Below are 9,830 nucleotides of genomic sequence, written 5' to 3'. Positions count from 1 at the left end.
GTCACATTTACCGAACAAGGGGTCTGAACATTTTCATAGTTCTTCTCATTAAAAATATCTTCTTAGCATGAAAAATTCCAAGCACATAAAAAAGAAAGGTCTTAGGACCGCTCCTCACATCCTTCAGCCATGATCACCTCGTGGCCCATCTTGTTCCACCCACACTCCTGCCATTCCTCGGTCCCCATCATTTCCAAGCAAATCCCCGCCATCATATTCCAACTTTGTAAATATATTCCTTTAAAGGATAAGCACTCTTTTTTTTTTTTAATATATTTTATTGGTTTTTCACAGAGAGGAAGGGAGAGAGATAGAGAGTCAGAAACATGATCAGCGCCTCCTGCACATCTCCTATTGGAGATGTGCCCGCAACCCAGGTACATGCCCTTGACCGGAATCGAACCTGGGACCCTTCAGTCCGAAGGCCGACGCTCTATCCACTGAGCCAAACCGGTTTTGGCAAGGATAAGCACTCTTTAAACAGAGAGCCACATCGCACCGTCACACTGAAAAACCCAACCGTGAAATAGCTGGCGCCGATTGTTCCAGCTGTCCCGGAGACTTGGATCCGGCCCAAGCAGAGTCCCTCCGGGCGGTGCAGTGCGCGCTCCGTTCAGAGCTGACCCTCCTCCCCGCTGGCAGCCCGGCAGCGCGAGCCAGAGCGCACGGTTGTCTGCGTGGCTGCGGGGTCTGCAGGGGGAGCCCCAGGCGGGCCCGTGACCCGCGCAGCGGCCTCGGCCTCGGCTTCCACCCGCGCAGGCTGCGCCGCCCCGCCCCGCCTCGCTCCGCATCCCCACGGCGGTACTCGGAGCAGGGAGCGGGCACCGCAGGTGAGGCGCGCGCTGCAGCCCTAGAGGAGGACCCCACAGGGCCAGGCTCAGGGGATGCGGGCTGGGGGTTCGCCGCAGGGTCTCCCAGGGAAGGGGCACAAAGCATGCATGGGGCGGCAGGTGACAGGGGGCGGGCAAAGGGCGGGGATGGAGGCTTTAAGGGGTCCCAGGAAGGTGGCGTCCATGGGAGGGGTGTGTGTGTGTGTGTGTGTGATGAAACCTCCAGGAGAGGGATGCGAACCCACTTAAGAACAGCAATGACGACAACTCTGTAATATTCCAGTGGCAAAAACAATGATAATAATGGCTACTAGTCGTTAAGTTATGTGTGCCAGAGCTGGGCTTAGTTACCTAATTCACCTCAGAATTTTGTAAACAAGAAATGGGAAAATGCAGGGAAAGCAAATGCTTGGATACTAGTATGAACTTTAATAATGTTTGCATAGCCTTTGTCAGGGAGCTAGCATTGCCACCCCCTTGTACAGAGGAGGAATGAAAGCCCAGAGAGGTTAAGGGGTGTGCCCAGAGGCACACAGCTAGTAAAGGGTGGCCCACCTTCCAGCCCCCTCCTGTTCCTGCGGTGGGGCCAGCTGCCCGGAGCCTTAGGCTCCTGGCTGCTGAGCCGAGAGGCCGGAGAGCAGAGCTGGAAAATGCTGGGGTCATTCAGCCTGGGTTTGGGATCTGGCCCTGACGCTACAGCTGTGTGACCAGGGCCAGGCCGCTTGGCCTCTTGGAGCCCCTTTCCTCATCTGGGAAGTAGATAATGGTAATATTTGCCTCGAAGACCCTGCAAGGATGAAGTGTCAGGCGTGTAGAGGGGCAAATACTGAGTTCTCTCCTCTTCAGCGGTTGCTGGGATCTGCTTACCCGGCAGCGAGGCCGCCACGCATTGGGCACCCCTGCCATTCGCTTGCTGCCTGATCTCTGCGAGGCCTGAACTCCTCTACGAGACTAACCCTCAGGGCTGATGGAAAGAGTAGCCGGGAGGCAGGGCCTGGCGCCTGGAAGATGCTCAGTGAGACCATTTCTCTCTCTCCCCCGTTCATTATGGAATCTCCAGCTTCCAATTTGTTCCCTGGAGACTGAGAGGAAGAGGCATGGCTTGTCCAAGTCTCACCGTCAGGGCAGGGCTGGGACAGGCGCGCAGGCTCCATGCCCCCAGTTCAGGAAGTGCTCATCCTTGGAGTTCTACACCCTTGTGAGCCTGGCCATTCCAACACCAAGGTTTGAAATAAAGTCCAAATCCAGTTCAATCAGCCCGGTACCCTACAAGCTGGACAAGTTAGCGCATTTTGCATTATAGTAATGAAACTGGTATCTTTTTTGGGGGAGGGGGAGAATCTCCAAGTTGGTATCTGCAGCCCCATACGTAGGTGTCCATGATACAGATCTTAAATGGAGCCGCTTTGCAGGCAGTAAAACTTCATGTCGTTGTGAATAGTTGCTTTGCGTCTGGGATGGAATGCCCAGCGGTGGAGGAACCTCCCGGTGTCTTTGCAAGTTTCATAGGAAATGAAATGCGTCTCATCCGTAAGGTGAGCGGCGTGTCCTGGCTCCCGGACAGTCCCAGGAAACTGGACTGCTGGTCTCCCTGCTCATCCAAATGCTCCTAGTTTCTCAGGAGACTGTCTTGAAGGCTTGTGGTTATTTTTTGCGCTTTCATTTTAGGTTCCAACAAGGTGGTCCTGCTTGCCTGATTTCCAGCCCCTGCAGCCAATGGGGGGTCTAAGGGGCGGGGCCCAGGGAGAAAGCCATTGACTCCTAATCACCATTGCCCTGCTCTGCCTTTCAGGCCTTTTGGCCTGAAATGGGAATGAGCCAAAGGACGTTTCATTCAAACCCAGGGGCTGGGTTTCCTTGGAATGGGCGTCTGTCAGTAATTGTAAACTTCTCTGCAGAGTTAATGGGAGGCTGTACCAGAAGCACAAGCAGTGTCATTGTCCGGGAAACTGGAGAACTGACTGAGGCCAGTGCCCCAGGGCAGCTGACCAAAGGGCAGGGAGAAGACAGGGCCCTCGGGCTCCAGAGCCAGAGAGACCCAACCCAGCAGGAGTTGCGGGAGGCTGGAAAGATGTCCTGGGGCAGGACTGGTGGGCAAGCGCCGTCTGCAAAGGCTTTGAACCCAGTTTGGAAGGCGCAGCTTTGGTGTCTGGAGGTTTCTGAAGTTTTGGTTTGTTTTTGTCCTGGGCAGTAAAATGAGCGGAACTGTTTGCAGAGCTGGTTGTGGCAGCCCCCTGGGAGGATAAAGAATCTATTTGCATAACAGGCTAGACAACACCAGGGAACGCTGTGGAAGAACGGATGCCTCTGAAATACTCTGGGAAGTTGTGCATTTGGGGTTCCCGTCAAGTTCCTGTAAAGAGGGGTATCTGCACCTGGGGCGTAAGCATAGTGTAATTCCCAGACTTCATCTGACCTGACCCAGGAGTGGTCCTCCCCCTCCACTTGCCCCTGAGGACACCATATCCTCATGTTTTCCTTAGCCCTCTGCCCATTCCCATTCCTCCGCACCTACCCACCCTCCTTTATTTCATTTTTACAACATACACATTTTTTACAGTTGATAGCATTACAGATGTTTCCTATTTCTACCCCACCCATGATCCCCCTTCTCCAAGCCCCTACCCACCCACCCAGGTCTTCACCACCCTATTGCCCATGTCCGTGGGCTGTGCATATCAATATATATAAAAAGCTAGTGACCAGAGCGCTCTAACGACTGGAAGGACCGGTAGCTCTGACGCCCAAGGCAGCCAGCGAACCGGCCCATCTGGGGTGGGGCCAGTCAGCCAATCTCCCATGGCCCCTCCCCCTGGCAGCCTGCCCCTGATGGGCCTCTCCCACCCCAATTGAGGGTGGGGCAGCCGACCAACCCCCCTCCCCCCTCCCCCCTGGCTAGACCTGCTCCTGATTGACCCCTATACCCCAATAGGGGGCAGGGGGGCCAGCCATCTCCGCCCCTGATCAGCCCCCTCACTGCATTTGGGGGCAGGGCCAGCCGGCCCACCACCCACAGCTCCTCCCCACAGCTGGCCCCACCCCTGATCAGCCCCCACCACCCCAATCGGCCCTCTGTCCCTCCCCCCAGCCAGCTCTGTCTCCAATTGCTCCCCCCCCACCCACCACACCAATCATGGGTGGGCCTGGCCTGCCAACCTCCCATGGCCCCTGCCACTGACCCCTGATCGCCCCCCCCCACCCCATTTGGGTATGGGGTGGTGGGCCCACTGCCCACAGCCCCTCCCCACAGCTGGCCCACCCCCAATCGGTCCCCCTACACCAATTGGGGGCCAATTGCTCGCAGCCCCTCCCCCCAGCTGGCCTGGCCCTGATTGGGCCCTGATGGAGGTGGGCCAGCTGGCCAATCTCCCACTGTCTTCTCCTTTTGACAGGCCCAGCCCCAATCTGCCCCAATTCGTGCACTGGGCCTCTAGTAACAATATAAGTGCTTTGGTTTATGTCTTATTGTCCCCCCATTTCCACACTGAGGTGTGTCAGTCTGCTCCATGCCTCCAGGCTTCAGGCCTTATTTTGTTGGCCAATTCATTTTGTTCATTAGATTCTACAAATAAATGAGATCATGTGCTATTTGTCTTTCTCAGTTTGGCTTGTTTCACTTAGCATAATAGTCTCCAGGTCCATCCAGGCTGCCCCAAAGGGTAAGAGACCCCTCCTTTTTACAGCTGCATAGCATCCCATTGTGTAAATGTCCCACAGCTTTTTTTAATCTATTCATCTACTGATGAGCTGTTTCCAGATCTTGGCTATTGTAAATAACATTGTTATGAACATAGGGGTGCATATATTCTTTCTGATTGGTATTTTGGAGGTTTTAGGATATATTTCCAGAAGTGGGATCACTGGGTCAAATGGAAGTTCCATTTTTAAATTTTTGAGGAAACTCCATACCGTTTTCCATAATGGCTGCACCAATCTGCATTCCCACCAGCAGTGAACTAGTGATCCCTTTTCTCCACATCCTCGCCAGCACTTGCTGTTTGTTGATTTTTTGATGGTAGCCATTCTGACAGGTGTGAGGTGATATCTCATTGTGGTTTCAATTTGCATTTCTCTGATGATTAGTGGCTTTGAGCATATTTTCATATGTCTCTTGGCCATTTGTACGTTCTCTTTGGAGAAATGTCTATTCAGGTCTTCTGCCCATTTTTAATTGGATTGTTTGCTTCCTTTTGTTGAGTTGTATGAGTTCCTTATATATTTTGGATATTAACTTCTTATCAGATGTATCATTGCCAAATATGTCCTCCCTACAGTGGGCTCCCTTTTCATTTGTTGATGGTTTCTTTTCCTGTGCAGAAGCTTTTTATTTTGGTGTAGTCCCATTTGTTTATTTTCTCCTTAGTTCCCTTTGCCTGAGGCGAGGTATTGGCAAAAATTCTGCTATGTGAGATGTCTGAGATTTTACTGCCCATGTTTTCTTGTAAGATATTACGGTTTCATGCCTTACATTTAAATCTTGTACCCGTTCTGAGCCTGTTCTTGTGCGTGGTGCAGGTTGGTGGGCTAGTTTCACCTCTTTGCACGTGTCTGTCCAGTTTTCCCACACATTTGTCGAGGAGACCGTCTTTACTCCACTGTATGCTCTTGCCTTCTTTGTCAAATATTGATTGACTGCACTGGTGTGGGTCAATTTCTGGGCTCTCTGTTCGGATCCACTGGTCTAGATGCCGTTTCTTGTGCCAGTACCAGGCTGTTTTGGTATAAAGGCTTTGTAATATAGTTTGATATCTGGTATTGTGATCCCTCCAACTTTGTTCTTCTTTCTCAAGATTGCTTCAGATTTTCAGGGTCTTTTATAGTTCCATATAAATTTTTGGAGTATTTGTTCTAGTTCTGTGAAGTATACTGTTGGTATTTTAATAGGGATTGTGTTGAATCTATAGATTGCTTTGGGTAGTATACACATTTTAATGATGTCAATTCTTCCAATCCATGAACATGGTATACATTTCTACTTCTTTGTATTTTTCTCTATTTATTTTTTCAATGTCCTGTAGTTTTCCAAGTATAGGTCTTTTTCCTCTTTAGTTAAATTTATTCCTTGGTATGTTATTATTTTGTTGTTGTTGTTGCAATGGTAAATGGAATTCTTTTTTATTTTCTCTTTCTGAGAGTTCATTATTGGTGTATAAAAATGCCATGGATTTCTGGATATTGATTTTGCATCCTGCTACCTTGCCTAATTCATTAAAAAGATATATTTTATTTCAGAGAGGAATGGAGAGGGAGAGAGAGATAGAAACATCAATGATGAGAGAGAATCATTAGTTGGCTGCCTCCTGCATGCCCCACACTGGGGATCAAGCCCACAATACGGGCATGTTCCCCGACCGGGAATTGAACTGCAACCTCCTGGTTCATAGGTCAACTCCCAACCACTGAGCCACACCAGCTGAGCCCTAATTCATTTATTAAGTCTAGTAGTTTCCTGGTGGAGTCTTTAGGGTTTTCTATGTACAATATCATGTCACCTGCGAATAATGACAGTTTTACTTCCTCTTTTCCAATTTGGATGCCTTTTATCTCTTCTTCTATGATTGCTGTGGACTTCCAGGACTATGTTGAATAAGAGTGGTGAAAGCAGATATCCTTGCCTTGTTCCTGTTCTTAGGGGAAACACTTTTAGTTTTGGCCTATTGAATATTATGTTGGCTGTAGGTTTGTCATGTATGGCCTTCATTATGTTAAGGTATTATCTCTCTGTTTGCACTTTACTGAGAGTTTTTGTCAAAAAAGGGTGCTGGATTTTGTTGAATGCTTTTTCTGCATTTATTGATATGATCATGTGATTTTAATCTTTCATTTGGGTTATGTGATGTATCATATTTGTTGATTTGCAAATATTGTACCCGTCCTGCATCCCTGGAATAAATCCCATTTGAGCATGGTGTATGATCTTTTTAATATGTTGCTAGATCTGATTTGCTAATATCTTGTTGAGAATTTTAGCATCTGTGTTCATCAGGGATATTGGCCTGTGATTTTCTTTCTTTGTAGTGTCTTTATCTGGTTTTGTATTAGGATAATGCTGGCTTCATAAAAAGAGCTTGGAAGTGTTCCTTCTTCTTGAATTTTTTAGAATATTTTGAGGAGGATAAGTGCTAGTTCTTCTTTTAATGATTGGTAAAATTCACCTGTAAATCCATCCAGTCCAGGACTTTTGTTTGTTGGGAGTTTTTAAATTACTGCTTCAATTGCATCAGTTGTCATTGCCCTATTCAGGTTTTCTGATTCTTCCTGATTGAGTTTTGGAAGGTTGTATGTTTCTAGGAATTTGTCCATTTCACCCAGATTGTCCAGTTTGTTGGCATATAGTTGTTCATAGTATTTATTTACAATCCTTTGTATTTCTGTGGTGTCTATTTTTATATCTCCTCTTTCATTTCTGATTTTATTTATTTGGGTTCTTTCTCTTTGTTTCTTGATGAGTATGGCTAGGAGTTCATCACTTTTGTTTATCTTTTCAAAGAACTAGCTCTTGGATTCATTGATCTTTTGTATTGTATTTTTTGTTCTCTGTGCATTTATTTCCACTCCGATCTTTATTATTTCTTTCCTTCTACTTCCTCTGAGCTTTTCTTGCTGCTCTCTTTCTAATTCATTTATTTGTAGGGTTAGATATCTTATTAGTGCTTTTCTTGTTTTTGAGGAAGGCCTGTAGTGCTATGAACTTCACTCTCAGGACTGCTTTCCCCATGTTCCATAGGTTTTGGGTGGTTGTGTATTCATTTTCATTTGCTTACAGGAAGTTTTTAATTTTTTGCTTGATCTCATTGGTAATGCTTTCATCGTTTAATAACATGCTATTTAGCCTCCATATATTTGATTGTTTTTGAGGTGTGTTTTTTTTATTGTAGTTGATTTCTAACATCATGCCATTGTGATTGGTATTATATAAATCTTCTTGAACTTGTACAGACTTGTTTTGTGCCCTAACATGTGGTCTATCTTTGAGAATGTTCCATGTGTGCTTGAGAAGAATTTATATTCTGTTGCTTTAGGGTGAAATGTTCTGTAAATATCAGTTAGATCCATCTGATCTAGTGTGTCATTTAAGGCCTCTGTTTCCTTGTTGATTTTCTTTTTTGGTCTGGAAGATCTATCCATTGATGACAGTGGGCTGTTAAAGTCCACTACCATTATTGTCAATCTCTCCCTTAAAGTCGATCAAAAGTTTTCTTATGACCCTAGCTGGTTTGGCTCAGTAAATAGAGTGTTAGCCTGCAGATCAAAGGGTCCTGGGTTCAATTCTGGTCAAGGGCACGTACCTCAGTTTCAGGCTTCTCTCTGGCCTGGGCCCTGGTCAAGGCTCATGCAGAAGGCAACCAATCACTGTGTTTCTCTCACATCGATATTTCTGTCTTTCCCTCTCTCTAAAAATCAATGGAAAAATGTACTTGGATGAGGATTAAAAAAAAAAAAAGGTTTTTTTTTTAAAATGTACTTGGTTGCTCCTATATTGGGTGCTATATGTTTATTAGGGTTATATTTTCCTGTTGAATCATTTCCTTTAGTATTATGAAGTGGCCTTCTTTGTCTCTTGTTATGGCCTTTGTTTTGAATTCTATTTTGTCTGATATGAGTATTGCTACCCCAGCTTTTTTTTTTTTCTTTCCATTTGTATGGAATATTTTTTTCCATTCCTTCACTCTCAGTCTCTGTGTATCTTCTGAGGTGGGTCTCTTGTAGACAGCATTTATATGGGTCATGTTTTCTTTTCCATTCAGTCACCCTGTCTTTTGACTGGAGCATATAATCCATTTACATTTAAGGTTATTATTGATAGATATTTATTTATTTACATTTTTATTTTTGTTATACCTATGATCCTCTCTTTCCTTTTCTTCTTCTTCTTAAAGCAGTCTCTTTAACATTTCTTGCATTGCTGATTTGGTGGTAATGTACTCATTTAACCTTTTTTTAAATTTCACCTTCAATATTAAATAATAGCCTTGCTAGTTTCAATAGTGTTGGATTTAGGCCCTGGCTTTTCATTATTTTGAAGACTTCATGCCATTTTCTTCTGGCCTGAAGTGTTTCTATTGAGAAGTCAGCCGACATTTTAATGGGAACTCCTTTGTAGGTAATTTTCTGTCTTTCTGTTGCTGCCTTTAAGATTCTTTCTTTGTCTTTAACATTTGCCATTTTAATTATGATGTGTCTAGGTATTGGTCTCTGGGGGTTCATCTTTGTTTATGCTGTTGAGTATCTTTACCATCATTACTCTGAACTCTGTTTCAGATAAATTTTTTTTATCTCTGATTCATTTATCTCTTCTTCTGGAGAATTCTCTTGTTCTTTCATTTGGGGTTGCTTTTTGTCTCCTCATTTTGGCTGTCTGTTTGGGTTTGTGACTATGTATTAGGTAGATCCTCTACATCTCTCAATCTCTAGTGCAGGACAGTGTCAAGCACTGTTTCTGACTAATTAGATCAGGCAAAGACTCCAAGCCTTCAGAGGCTGCCTCTGCCTACAGACTGATAGGATTCTGACTAGAATTGCGCCCCCCCCCCCCCCCCCCCCGCAATCATCCTCAGGTGTGGAGAGTTTTTCAACAGGGTGGGATAGTTGCTTCTGCCTGGAGGCTAATTGTTATTTAATTAATCTCTTAAGTGGCCTCAGGGCAAGGTGTTTTCCAATAGGGTGGGTCAAGTGTCTTCCCTCCTGGCAAGGCAAATGTCTGTGTGGGAAAGATGCCCTCTGCTGCGTGAGGGAATGATTCAGCACAGGAAACCGGGGTTGTCTGCTTTCTGAGCTCTAACCCCCAAGTCCCCAATGCTGGCTTCTGCTCACACAGCTCCAGTCCACTCCGCCCTCCCTCTGCCAGAGCATAAGGTGAGTGGCTCCACAGGAAAATTTGTGCATTGGCCCTTTAAGAGGGTGCCTGTATTTTCAGCCGTCACTGGCAGATAGCAGCAACCCTGCTCCTTTTCACAGCCAGATGTTATGTGGGTACCATTCTCAGTTCTGGTCCTCTCT

General features: G+C 46.1%; 1 protein-coding gene across 1 annotated transcript in view; it reads left to right on the top strand.

Annotated features, from left to right (window-relative positions):
• Positions 1-580: 580 nt before the first annotated feature.
• Positions 581-9,830, top strand: part of OTOA (otoancorin) — a 101,263-nt gene continuing 92,013 nt past the window's right edge. Inside the window, exon 1 of the mRNA XM_036310021.1 lies at positions 581-830. The gene's annotated coding sequence lies outside the window, so the exon portion shown is untranslated. The remainder of the gene's footprint in view (positions 831-9,830) is intronic.

Source organism: Myotis myotis, unplaced genomic scaffold, assembly GCF_014108235.1.
Source record: "Myotis myotis isolate mMyoMyo1 unplaced genomic scaffold, mMyoMyo1.p scaffold_m19_p_5, whole genome shotgun sequence".
NCBI lineage: Eukaryota > Metazoa > Chordata > Mammalia > Chiroptera > Vespertilionidae > Myotis > Myotis myotis.
Note: the sequence above shows the minus strand (reverse complement) of the source record. Positions and strands in the feature narration are given on the sequence as shown.